Source organism: Eucyclogobius newberryi, unplaced genomic scaffold (assembly GCF_026437365.1).
Source record: "Eucyclogobius newberryi isolate DKJ021-1_F unplaced genomic scaffold, fEucNew1.0.hap1 SCAF_31, whole genome shotgun sequence".
Taxonomy (NCBI): Eukaryota; Metazoa; Chordata; class Actinopteri; order Gobiiformes; family Gobiidae; genus Eucyclogobius; species Eucyclogobius newberryi.
Genome location: NW_027315957.1, coordinates 361032 through 376345, shown reverse-complemented (window position 1 = coordinate 376345; position 15314 = coordinate 361032). Strand labels below are relative to the sequence as shown.

The 15314-nt window shown below is 40.3% G+C and overlaps 3 non-coding genes across 3 annotated transcripts; 2 read left to right on the top strand and 1 right to left on the bottom strand.

Moving 5' to 3' along the window:
• Positions 1 to 1607: 1607 nt before the first annotated feature.
• trnav-uac (transfer RNA valine (anticodon UAC)) lies at positions 1608 to 1680 on the top strand. Its single transcript has one exon. It is a non-coding gene; the product is annotated as a tRNA-Val (tRNA).
• A 371-nt stretch (positions 1681 to 2051) lies between these two features.
• On the bottom strand, positions 2052 to 2123 carry trnaa-cgc (transfer RNA alanine (anticodon CGC)). Its single transcript has one exon. It is a non-coding gene; the product is annotated as a tRNA-Ala (tRNA).
• Positions 2124 to 2619: 496 nt separating this feature from the next.
• Positions 2620 to 2701, top strand: trnas-uga (transfer RNA serine (anticodon UGA)). Its single transcript has one exon. It is a non-coding gene; the product is annotated as a tRNA-Ser (tRNA).
• The last annotated feature ends 12613 nt before the right edge of the window (positions 2702 to 15314 follow it).

Here is a 15314-nt window from a genome sequence, read left to right as displayed (position 1 = left end):
CAAACTGTAGCAAGAATTTCAGAAATCTCCCAAATTTAACATTTCTGTCGTTTGCGCAGATAAAGTCAGAATTGCGTCAAATTAGAATCAGTTGTTAAACTCTTTGCCATAAACCTACTTGAAGTGAAATAAATTTATTTGGCGCCACAGCGCCTCCTACAGATTTTATATGGAGGTTAAATATTTAGTTTTCCGAAATTTGACACAAAACTCAATTTTGGCATTCCCATCAAAAATGTAAATGAGAGCCATGTCATTGACCCACGTCAATTGTTACGGTGTTGCCGTAGTGATGACCGAAACCTTCCATGTTATTCCAATGGGGAAATCGCCAGAACATGCTTACACTTTATACTTTCACCAACTCCTCCCAGGGCGTTTGCCCTATCAACATGAAATTTGGTGAGACTCATCTTCAGGGGTAAAAGTTATCCACATTTTTATTCAAAAAGTCACGGTCTCTGTGCGGCAGAGCCGCACATTTTGCCAAGAATTAAATAAAATAGCTTTTTGATGTAAAACAAAGGGGAGAAGATGTGACAGCGTCACAGATTCAGCAGTAGATGTAATAAAAGGACAATTGGGGCGCGTTAGCGCCCCCTCCTCTTGCGGCGTGGCGGCGGCGCGGCGAGGGCCGATCATTGCCGCTTGCGGCTATATTTATTATTATTATTTGTATTATTTTGTCTTACACTGTTTTTATTTAATTTTATCTTTATTTTTTCCCTTCATTCCTTATTAAGAAATGAGAGTCTGTTTATAAGAGTTCTATAAGTTTTCTGTCCTTTTCCTCTGGATCTACTGCGTTGCAACAATGAAATTTCCCCATGTGTGGACAATAAAGGAATATCTTATCTTATCCCCGGATCACTGTGGGAGGAACTGTCTTTGACCATAAACGACGTCCAAATGTCCACGCTGGCCCATTCTGTCCCACTCTGGCCCACACTATCCCACTCTGTCCCACTCTGGCCCACTCTGTCCCACACTATCCCACTCTGTCCCACTCTGTCCCACTCTGTCCCACTCTATCCCACTCTGTCCCACTCTGTCCCACTGTCCCACTCTGTCCCACACTAAGCCACTCTGTCCCACTCTGTCCCACTCTATCCCATTCTGTCCCACTCTGTCCCACTCTGTCCCACACTATCCCACTCTGTTCCACTCTGTCCCACTCTGTCCCACTCTGTCCCACTCTGTCCCACTCTATCCCACTCTGGCCCACACTATCCCACTCTGTCCCACTCTGTCCCACTCTGTCCCACTGTCCCACTCTGTCCCACACTAAGCCACTCTGTCCCACTCTGTCCCACTCTGGCCCACACTATCCCATTCTGTCCCACTCTGTCCCACTCTGTCCCACTGTCCCACTCTGTCCCACACTATCCCACTCTGTCCCACTCTGTCCCACTCTGGCCCACTCTGGCCCACTCTGGCCCACTCTGTCCCACTCTGGCCCACACTATCCCACTCCGTCCCACACTGGCCCACTCTGTCCCACACTGGCCCACACTCTTTCCTATTCACTTGACGTTGCCATAGTGACAGGCGTCTCCGGAATGGACACGTTGTGTTAAATTCCGCCCACGTGATGTGCCTCGCAGGCCGGTTCCATAGTGTAGTGGTTATCACGTCTGCTTTACACGCAGAAGGTCCTGGGTTCGAGCCCCAGTGGAACCACATCTTTTGTGCTCCACGCGTCTGAAAACCTTATTTTAATTACTCTTACTTTTATACTTTTATAATTGAGAGTAAATATATTTTTGCTTTGTCTTTGCTCCGCAGCGGTGTTTCCCGGATGTCTCTGGTGTAAACCGCACCAGCGCCGCCGCGCGGCCGCCAGAGGAAGTCCACACAAAACAACACAAGGAGGAGTTGTGTTGATCGTAAGTCACATACTTTTATTGTTCTTCTCATATTTCACTGGTTTTGAATCTAATATTGCTGCTGCTTTTATTGTTGCGCTACTCTCTAATGGCGGTCGTGCTTTTAGCGCCACCTGCCGACAGAAAAAGAGAAGAGAATCGTGTGTAAAAGTGACATTAAAGCAGTGGAGATGCCGGGGATTGAACCCGGGACCTCATACATGCGAAGCACGCGCTCTACCACTGAGCTACATCCCCCATAATGCTTTGCGATCTGATTTAGACTATTTTAACATACAGACAGTGGAGGAGTGTTTCTGTGATTAGTTTTATTTAGAAAAGTGTCGCATTAAACGCCTCGTGTCGTCACGTGTCAAACTGAACAGAATTAAGTGAAATCTCGCGTGGAAAGACGTGGTTTTAGTGTTGCGATCCCGGCGGGAGCCAAGGGAGGGCGCCACTTCCCGTGATACAGCCTGAACCTTTCCTAAAGCGTCATGTTTGTTCAGGATGAGCTTTTATCGCGCATCACGTGTCACTGTGTTTGTTTCTCCTTAACACTCTTCAAAGCTCCATCTGTGTTTGTCCTTTTATAACTTCTTATCGCGTTTAAGACATTTCAGATCCAAAAGTATCATCCGGCTTTTCTCTCTCTTTCTCTATTTTTTAGTTTGGTGTAAAACACATTATAAAGACGTAAAGCGCGTTCGCCGCGTGTCTTTTTATACAAACGTCAGTGCGTAACATGACGTAAGCTGCGATGGCCGAGTGGTTAAGGCGTTGGACTTGAAATCCAATGGGATCTTCCCGCGCAGGTTCGAACCCTGCTCGCAGCGAGTGACGCACACTTTTTTTGTGTGTCAACATACTTTTATACTTTCATACTTTTATACTTTTATACTTTTATACTTTTATACTTTTACACTTTTACACTTTTACACTTTTATACTTTTACACTTTTATACTTTTATACTTTTACTCTTTTACACTTTTATACTTTCATACTTTTATACTTTTACTCTTTTATACTTTTATACTTTTATACTTTTACTCTTTTACTCTTTTATACTTTTACTCTTTTATACTTTTATACTTTTATACTTTTATACTTTTACTCTTTTATACTTTTATACTTTTACTCTTTTATACTTTTATACTTTTATACTTTTATACTTTTACACTTTTATACTTTTATACTTTTACTCTTTTATACTTTTATACTTTTATACTTTTATACTTTTACTCTTTTACTCTTTTATACTTTTATACTTTCATACTTTTACTCTTTTATACTTTTATACTTTTATACTTTTATACTTTTATACTTTTATACTTTTACACTTTTACACTTTTACACTTTTACACTTTTATACTTTTACTCTTTTACTCTTTTATACTTTTATACTTTTACACTTTTACACTTTTACACTTTTACACTTTTATACTTTTACTCTTTTACTCTTTTATACTTTTATACTTTTACTCTTTTATACTTTTACTCTTTTATACTTTTATACTTTTATACTTTCATACTCTTTTATACTTTTACTCTTTTACTCTTTTACACTTTTATACTTTTATACTTTTATACTTTTATACTTTCATACTTTTATACTTTTATACTTTTATACTTTTACTCTTTTATACTTTTATACTTTTACACTTTTACACTTTTATACTTTTATACTTTTATACTTTTATACTTTTATACTTTCATACTTTTATACTTTTACTCTTTTATACTTTTACTCTTTTACTCTTTTACTCTTTTATACTTTTATACTTTTACACTTTTATACTTTTATACTTTTACTCTTTTACTCTTTTACACTTTTACTCTTTTATACTTTTATACTTTTATACTTTTACACTTTTACTCTTTTATACTTTTATACTTTTATACTTTTATACTTTTATACTTTTATACTTTTACACTTTTACTCTTTTATACTTTTATACTTTTATACTTTTATACTTTTATACTTTTATACTTTTACTCTTTTATACTTTTACTCTTTTATACTTTTATACTTTTATACTTTCATACTCTTTTATACTTTTACTCTTTTACTCTTTTACACTTTTATACTTTTATACTTTTATACTTTTATACTTTCATACTTTTATACTTTTACTCTTTTATACTTTTATACTTTTATACTTTTACTCTTTTATACTTTTATACTTTTACTCTTTTATACTTTTACTCTTTTATACTTTTATACTTTTACACTTTTACACTTTTACACTTTTATACTTTTATACTTTTATACTTTTATACTTTTATACTTTCATACTCTTATACTCTTATACTTTTACTCTTTTATACTTTTATACTTTTATACTTTTATACTTTTACTCTTTTATACTTTTACTCTTTTACACTTTTATACTTTTACACTTTTATACTTTTATACTTTTATACTTTCATACTTTTATACTTTTACTCTTTTATACTTTTACTCTTTTACTCTTTTACTCTTTTACTCTTTTACTCTTTTACTTTTTTACTCTTTTACTCTTTTATACTTTTATACTTTCACTTTTATACTTTTATACTTTTATACTCTTATACTTTTACTCTTTTACACTTTTACTCTTTTACTCTTTTACTCTTTTATACTTTTATACTTTCATACTCTTATACTTTTATACTTTTACTCTTTTATACTTTTATACTTTTATACTTTTATACTTTTATACTTTTATACTTTCATACTCTTATACTTTTACTCTTTTATACTTTTACTCTTTTACTCTTTTACTCTTTTACTTTTTTACTCTTTTACTCTTTTATACTTTTATACTTTCACTTTTATACTTTTATACTTTTACTCTTTTACTCTTTTACTCTTTTACTTTTTTACTCTTTTACTCTTTTATACTTTTATACTTTTATACTTTCATACTCTTATACTTTTACTCTTTTACTCTTTTACTTTTTTACTCTTTTACTCTTTTATACTTTTATACTTTTACTCTTTTATACTTTTACTAAAACTGTTATAAATCAGTCTTTTTGAAATAAACAAATCCATCTTCTTCCTCTGCCAAGTCGCTCCCAGACTTCCACCTCCCCAGACACTTCCTCTGGGACATGCCCCCAGGGAGACGTCCGGGAGACGTCCGGGAGACGTCAGGGAGACGTCCGGGAGACGTCCGGGAGACGTCCGGGAGACGTCAGGGAGACGTCCGGGAGACGTCCGGGAGACGTCAGGGAGACGTCCGGGAGACGTCCGGGAGACGTCCGGGAGACGTCAGGGAGACGTCCGGGAGACGTCCGGGAGACGTCCGGGAGACGTCAGGGAGACGTCCGGGAGACGTCCGGGAGACGTCCGGGAGACGTCAGGGAGACGTCCGGGAGACGTCCGGGAGACGTCAGGGAGACGTCAGGGAGACGTCCGGGAGACGTCCGGGAGACGTCCGGGAGACGTCTGACTGATTGTCCAAATGGCCCTGATGGTCCTGACCATGAGGCCTGTGTCCAATGGATGAAAAGGACAAGAAGAGTTCAGGCTGATGACGTCATGAGTTCAGGCTGATGACGTCATGAGTTCAGGCTGATGACGTCATGAGTTCAGGCTGATGACGTCATGAGTTCAGGCTGATGACGTCATGAGTTCAGGCTGATGACGTCATGAGTTCAGGCTGATGACGTCATGAGTTCAGGCTGATGACGTCATGAGTTCAGGCTGATGACGTCATGAGTTCAGGCTGATGACGTCATGAGTTCAGGCTGATGACGTCATGAGTTCAGGCTGATGACGTCATGAGTTCAGGCTGATGACGTCATGAGTTCAGGCTGATGACGTCATGAGTTCAGGCTGATGACGTCATGAGTTCAGGCTGATGACGTCATGAGTTCAAACTGAAGGTTCAGAAGAAGAAGCAACATTTGCCTGCACGTGCCCGGAAACGTAAAAAGTCCCTTAGCTCGTCCGAGGGTTCTGGGAATGAGCAGCAGGATGAGGCTGAAGCTATTGATATCCGGGGTGAGAGCAGAGACTGTAAGGTGATCATAAAGCTTGCACAGGATAGTGCATCCTTTAAGGAGTGGAATTCAGTGGCATTGTCAAAGAGCCTAACTGTAGCTGTGGGAGTGATCAAGAGTGCGAGTGTCCTTAGAGATGGCTCGCTGCTGGTCGTGTGCAAGGACGCGGCTCAGCAACGGAAGGCGATTGGAACTAAACGTCTGGGTGGAAAGGACATTCTTGTGTCTGATGCTGAAAGAAACACGGTCAGAGGAGTTATCGTAGGCGTCCCTACGGCGACGTCTGTGGATGAAGTTAAGGAGAATTTGACTGGAGTTACGGTGGTGGACGCTAGGCGTTTGAAGGTGACCCGGTTTGGGGTAAGATGTGACAGCTTGTCGGTAATGGTAACACTTGAAGGGAGGTGCCTGCCTAGTAAGGTGTTCATTGGGTACATGTGCTATAGCGTCAGGCCATATGTTCCGCCGCCCCTGCGTTGCTTTAAGTGCCAGCGCTTTGGGCATATTGCAGCGGTCTGTAGAGGGAGGCAAAGATGTGGTAAATGTGCAGGAGATCACGAGTATGGGAAGTGTGACGTGGGTGCAAAACTGAAGTGCTGTAACTGTGGGGAAGAACATAGCTCTGCCTACGGGGGATACAGGTTTAGCAAAAGAGCTGCTGAGGTGCAGAAAATAAAGGTCTCTCAAGGTATATCCTATGCAGATGCAGTCAAGAAAGTTTCAAGTAACGAGTTTAGAGTAAATACAGAGAGGGGAGCCAGCGCTGCTCCCAGCCAGGGCGAAATGAGAGAGGCCAGCGTGGCTCCCAAGAAGTGTGAAGGTTTCAAGAGTGGAGGTCCCAAGTGTGCAGGTTCCAGAATTAATGAGAATACCCTGGTTGTGGATAGAGAGGATTTTGTACTCTTTATGGTGGATGTTGTAAACTGTGCTGCTCAGACTCAAAGCAGAACTGAAAGGATCAGGATCATTGCTAAAGCTGCAGGGAGATTCCTTGGAACAAAGGAGCTTGATTGGGCAGATATAGAAAACAGGCTAAAGGCGCTAAATGGGAGTCGGAGTGATGGGGGTCTGCTTGTGGGGAGTCAGAGTGATCAGAGTGACGAGATGGGGGTGGGGGTGGTCTCCTGTCCTCGTCCAGTCTCGTAGACGCACGGCAACCAAGCAGCGACATCAGTGGAAATATTAAAGCCTATAGAATGAAGCCTAAAGAATAAAGCTGTACGGTGGAAGCACCGAACGTCAAAGAAGGAGAGGAAGATGAAGAAGAGTCTCCCTGGAATAAAGCCGGTTGTTGTTGTTGTTGTTGTTGTTGTTGTTGTTGTTTTATGGCGGTTGGCATCCAATTGTTGCATTACCGCCAGACTTTATTCCTCAGACTTTTTGTAGTCCTCAGACTCTGTCGTAGTCCGTAAAAGTACTCCTTCCATTGCTTTGGTGTTACAAAGCCCATGAGGTCATGATATGTCTTTGTGACCGGCTTTATTCCAGGGAGACTCTTCTTCATCTTCCTCTCCTTCTTTGACGTTCGGTGCTTCCACCGTACAGCTTTATTCTTCAGGCTTCATTCTATAGGCTTTAATATTTCCACTGATGTCGCTGCTTGGTAGCCGTGCGTCTACGAGACTGGGCGAGGACAGGAGACCACCCCCACCCCCATCTCGTCACTCTGATCACTCTGACTCCCCACAAGCAGACCCCCATCACTCCGACTCCCATTTAGCGCCTTTAGCCTGTTTTCCACATCTGCCCAATCAAGCTCCTTTGTTCCAAGGAATCTCCCTGCAGCTTTAGCAATGATCCTGATCCTTTCAGTTCTGCTTTGAGTCTGAGCAGCACAGTTTACAACATCCACCATAAAGAGTACAAAATCCTCTCTATCCACAACCAGGGCACCCTCACCAATTCTGGAACCTGCACACCTGGGACCTCCACTCCCGAAACCCCCACACCTCCCGGGAGCCACGCCGGCCTCCCCCACCTCGCCCTGGCCGGGAGCAGCGCCGGCTCCTCTCTCTGCACCCACTCCAAACTCGCCACTTGAAACCCTCTTGACCGCATCTGCATAGGACACACCCCGAGAGACCTCCATTTTCTATAAAGCCGGTCGGTCTCTGAAACAACAACAACTATTCTAGTCACAAAGACATATCATGACCTCATGGGCTTTGTAACACCAAAGCAATGGAAGGAGTACTTTTACGGACTACGACAGAGTCTGAGGACTGCCAACTGCCATAAAACAACAACAACAACAACAACAACTACGACAAAGTCTGAGGAATAAAGTCTGGCGGTAATGCAACAATTGGATGCCAACCGCCATAAAACAACAACAACAACAACAACAACAACAACAACATTTCTCTCAAATGCAACTCATTTGAGAGAAAAAAGTGTTTTTGTTTTGCAGCTTTTGTGATACAAAAATGTGTGTTTAAGTTTATCACCAAAGCTCCTAAAAGTACTGACATGACACATGTAGGACACTGTGTGGACATGACACATGTAGGACACTGTGGACATGACACATGTAGGACACTGTGGACATGACACATGTAGGACACTGTGTGGACATGACACATGTAGGACGCTGTGTGGACATGACACATGTAGGACACTGTGTGGACATGACACATGTAAGACACTGTGTGGACATGACACATGTAGGACGCTGTGTGGACATGACACATGTAGGACGCTGTGTGGACATGACACATGTAGGACGCTGTGTGGACATGACACATGTAGGACACTGTGTGGACATGACACATGTAGGACGCTGTGTGGACATGACACATGTAGGACACTGTGTGGACATGACACATGTAGGACACTGTGGACATGACACATGTAGGACGCTGTGTGGACATGACACATGTAGGACACTGTGTGGACATGACACATGTAGGACACTGTGTGGACATGACACATGTAGGACGCTGTGTGGACATGACACATGTAGGACACTGTGTGGACATGACACATGTAAGACACTGTGTGGACATGACACATGTAGGACACTGTGTGGACATGACACATGTAGGACGCTGTGTGGACATGACACATGTAGGACACTGTGTGGACATGACACATGTAGGACGCTGTGTGGACATGACACATGTAGGACGCTGTGTGGACATGACACATGTAGGACACTGTGTGGACATGACACATGTAAGACACTGTGGACATGACACATGTAGGACACTGTGTGGACATGACACATGTAGGACGCTGTGTGGACATGACACATGTAGGACACTGTGTGGACATGACACATGTAGGACGCTGTGTGGACATGACACATGTAGGACGCTGTGTGGACATGACACATGTAGGACGCTGTGTGGACATGACACATGTAGGACGCTGTGTGGACATGACACATGTAGGACGCTGTGTGGACATGACACATGTAGGACGCTGTGTGGACATGACACATGTAGGACGCTGTGTGGACATGACACATGTAGGACGCACACTGTGTGGACATGACACATGTAGGACACTGTGTGGACATGACACATGTAGGACGTGTGTGGACATGACACATGTAGGACGCTGTGTGGACATGACACATGTAGGACGCTGTGTGGACATGACACATGTAGGACGCTGTGTGGACATGACACATGTAGGACACTGTGTGGACATGACACATGTAGGACACTGTGTGGACATGACACATGTAGGACACTGGACATGACACATGTAAGACACTGTGGACATGACACATGTAAGACACGGACATGACACATGTAGGACACTGTGTGGACATGACACATGTAAGACACTGTGTGGACATGACACATGTAGGACACTGTGGACATGACACATGTAGGACACTGTGGACATGACACATGTAAGACACTGTGTGGACATGACACATGTAGGACACTGTGGACATGACACATGTAAGACACTGTGTGGACATGACACATGTAGGACACTGTGGACATGACACATGTAGGACACTGTGTGGACATGACACATGTAGGACACTGTGGACATGACACATGTAAGACACTGTGTGGACATGACACATGTAGGACACTGTGGACATGACACATGTAGGACACTGTGTGGACATGACACATGTAGGACACTGTGGACATGACACATGTAAGACACTGTGGACATGACACATGTAGGACACTGTGGACATGACACATGTAAGACACTGTGTGGACATGACACATGTAAGACACTGTGGACATGACACATGTAGGACACTGTGTGGACATGACACATGTAGGACACTGTGGACATGACACATGTAGGACTCTGTGGACATGACACATGTAGGACACTGTGGACATGACACATGTAAGACACTGTGTGGACATGACACATGTAAGACACTGTGGACATGACACATGTAGGACACTGTGGACATGACACATGTAAGACACTGTGTGGACATGACACATGTAAGACACTGTGGACATGACACATGTAGGACACTGTGTGGACATGACACATGTAGGACACTGTGTGGACATGACACATGTAAGACACTGTGGACATGACACATGTAGGACACTGTGGACATGACACATGTAGGACACTGTGTGGACATGACACATGTAGGACACTGTGTGGACATGACACATGTAGGACACTGTGGACATGACACATGTAGGACACTGTGTGGACATGACACATGTAAGACACTGTGGACATGACACATGTAAGACACTGTGGACATGACACATGTAGGACACTGTGGACATGACACATGTAAGACACTGTGTGGACATGACACATGTAGGAGACTGTGGACATGACACATGTAGGACACTGTGTGGACATGACACATGTAGGAGACTGTGGACATGACACATGTAGGACACTGTGTGGACATGACACATGTAGGACACTGTGGACATGACACATGTAAGACACTGTGTGGACATGACACATGTAAGACACTGTGGACATGACACATGTAGGATACTGTGTGGACATGACACATGTAGGAGACTGTGGACATGACACATGTAGGACACTGTGTGGACATGACACATGTAGGACACTGTGTGGACATGACACATGTAGGACACTGTGGACATGACACATGTAAGACACTGTGGACATGACACATGTAGGACACTGTGGACATGACACATGTAGGATACTGTGTGGACATGACACATGTAGGACACTGTGGACATGACACATGTAAGACACTGTGTGGACATGACACATGTAGGACACTGTGTGGACATGACACATGTAGGACACTGTGGACATGACACATGTAAGACACTGTGGACATGACACATGTAGGACACTGTGGACATGACACATGTAAGACACTGTGTGGACATGACACATGTAAGACACTGTGGACATGACACATGTAGGACACTGTGTGGACATGACACATGTAGGACACTGTGGACATGACACATGTAGGACACTGTGTGGACATGACACATGTAGGACACTGTGTGGACATGACACATGTAAGACACTGTGTGGACATGACACATGTAGGACACTGTGGACATGACACATGTAGGACACTGTGTGGACATGACACATGTAGGACACTGTGTGGACATGACACATGTAGGACACTGTGGACATGACACATGTAGGACACTGTGTGGACATGACACATGTAGGACACTGTGGACATGACACATGTAAGACACTGTGGACATGACACATGTAGGACACTGTGGACATGACACATGTAAGACACTGTGTGGACATGACACATGTAAGACACTGTGGACATGACACATGTAGGATACTGTGTGGACATGACACATGTAGGAGACTGTGGACATGACACATGTAGGACACTGTGTGGACATGACACATGTAGGACACTGTGTGGACATGACACATGTAGGACACTGTGTGGACATGACACATGTAGGACACTGTGGACATGACACATGTAGGACGCTGTGTGGACATGACACATGTAGGACACTGTGGACATGACACATGTAGGACACTGTGGACATGACACATGTAGGACGCTGCTGTCTCAGATGGAGTCTGAAAGTGGGAGGAGCCACAGGTCAATAACTCTAAACACTTAAGTCTTTTCAGATCATTTACATAAATATTCATATTTACAGTGTCACGTGACACGACCTCGTTTTAACAATCAGATGTGTATTTTGGGCTCAGCCAATCACACGCTCCGAATGTGCTGCTTAGGGACTGTCATCAAATAGCAAAACAAAAAATGGAATGGAAGGTGAAATAGAGCGATACAATTCGAATAACACAATAAATACACCATGATGGTCGCCACGGCAAACTTTATTTTTAACACATATGTTTTGTGAGTGTAAAGACAATTAATATGTAAATGAGACATATGTAAATAGTCGGGCTGTACATTTACATGATTGTGTATTATACAGTGTCCAATGGTAATACATTTAAATGACTCTGAATTTGTGTTTATTTATCATTTTTTGGGAAGCCAATATTCACATTTCTTGATGATGTTTAGACTTATACACATGTAATAGTGTGTTTAGACTTATACACCATGTAATAGTGTGTTTAGACTCATACACCATGTAATAGTGTGTTTAGACTTATACACATGTAATAGTGTGTTTAGGCTTATACACATGTAATAGTGTGTTTAGACTCATACACCATGTAATAGTGTGTTTAGACTTATACACATGTAATAGTGTGTTTAGGCTTATACACATGTAATAGTGTGTTTAGACTTATACACATGTAATAGTGTGTTTAGACTTATACACATGTAATAGTGTGTTTAGACTTATACACATGTAATAGTGTGTTTATACACATGTAATAGTGTGTTTAGACTTATACACCATGTAATAGTGTGTTTATACACCATGTAATAGTGTGTTTAGACTTATACACCATGTAATAGTGTGTTTAGACTTATACACCATGTAATAGTGTGTTTAGACTTATACACCATGTAATAGTGTGTTTAGACTTATACACCATGTAATAGTGTGTTTAGACTTATACACCATGTAATAGTGTGTTTAGACTTATACACCATGTAATAGTGTGTTTAGACTTATACACCATGTAATAGTATGTTTAGACTTATACACATGTAATAGTGTGTTTAGACTTATACACCATGTAATAGTGTGTTTATACACCATGTAATAGTGTGTTTAGACTTATACACCATGTAATAGTGTGTTTAGGCTTATACACCATGTAATAGTATGTTTAGGCTTATACACCATGTAATAGTATGTTTAGACTTATACACATGTAATAGTGTGTTTAGACTTATACACCATGTAATAGTGTGTTTAGACTTATACACATGTAATAGTGTGTTTAGACTTATACACCATGTAATAGTGTGTTTATACACCATGTAATAGTGTGTTTAGACTTATACACCATGTAATAGTGTGTTTAGACTAATACACATGTAATAGTGTGTTTAGACTTATACACCATGTAATAGTGTGTTTAGACTTATACACCATGTAATAGTGTGTTTAGACTTATACACCATGTAATAGTGTGTTTAGACTTATACACATGTAATAGTGTGTTTAGACTTATACACCATGTAATAGTGTGTTTAGACTTATACACCATGTAATAGTGTGTTTAGACTTATACACCATGTAATAGTGTGTTTAGACTTATACACATGTAATAGTGTGTTTAGACTTATACACCATGTAATAGTGTGTTTAGACTTATACACATGTAATAGTGTGTTTAGACTTATACACCATGTAATAGTGTGTTTAGACTTATACACCATGTAATAGTGTGTTTAGACTTATACACATGTAATAGTATGTTTAGACTTATACACATGTAATAGTGTGTTTAGACTTATACACCATGTAATAGTGTGTTTAGACTTATACACATGTAATAGTGTGTTTAGACTTATACACATGTAATAGTATGTTTAGACTTATACACCATGTAATAGTATGTTTAGACTTATACACCATGTAATAGTATGTTTAGACTTATACACATGTAATAGTGTGTTTAGACTTATACACCATGTAATAGTGTGTTTAGACTTATACACATGTAATAGTATGTTTAGACTTATACACATGTAATAGTGTGTTTAGACTTATACACCATGTAATAGTGTGTTTAGACTTATACACATGTAATAGTGTGTTTAGACTTATACACATGTAATAGTGTGTTTAGACTTATACACATGTAATAGTGTGTTTAGACTTATACACCATGTAATAGTGTGTTTAGACTTATACACATGTAATAGTATGTTTAGGCTTATACACCATGTAATAGTGTGTTTAGACTTATACACATGTAATAGTGTGTTTAGACTTATACACCATGTAATAGTGTGTTTAGACTTATACACATGTAATAGTGTGTTTAGACTTATACACATGTAATAGTGTGTTTAGACTTATACACATGTAATAGTATGTTTAGGCTTATACACATGTAATAGTGTGTTTAGACTTATACACCATGTAATAGTGTGTTTAGGCTTATACACATGTAATAGTGTGTTTAGACTTATACACATGTAATAGTGTGTTTAGACTTATACACATGTAATAGTGTGTTTAGACTTATACACCATGTAATAGTGTGTTTAGACTTATACACATGTAATAGTGTGTTTAGACTTATACACATGTAATAGTGTGTTTAGACTTATACACATGTAATAGTATGTTTAGGCTTATACACCATGTAATAGTGTGTTTAGACTTATACATCATGTAATAGTGTGTTTAGACTTATACACCATGTAATAGTGTGTTTAGACTTATACACCATGTAATAGTGTGTTTAGACTTATACACATGTAATAGTGTGTTTAGACTTATACACATGTAATAGTGTGTTTAGACTTATACACATGTAATAGTATGTTTAGACTTATACACATGTAATAGTATGTTTAGACTTATACACATGTAATAGTGTGTTTAGACTTATACACCATGTAATAGTGTGTTTAGAATTATACACCATGTAATAGTGTGTTTAGACTTATACACATGTAATAGTGTGTTTAGGCTTATACACATGTAATAGTGTGTTTAGACTTATACACATGTAATAGTATGTTTAGACTTATACACATGTAATAGTGTGTTTAGGCTTATACACCATGTAATAGTGTGTTTAGACTTATACACATGTAATAGTATGTTTAGACTTATACACATGTAATAGTGTGTTTAGGCTTATACACCATGTAATAGTGTGTTTAGAATTATACACATGTAATAGTGTGTTTAGACTTATACACATGTAATAGTGTGTTTAGGCTTATACACCATGTAATAGTGTGTTTAGACTTATACACATGTAATAGTATGTTTAGACTTATACACATGTAATAGTGTCTTTAGACTTTGTGGTGTAAAAATGTAATGTCTTTGACTGATGCCATAGAACTTAGGTCAACATATGTTTAACATCCGGGTCACACTTCTTATGGCTCTGCA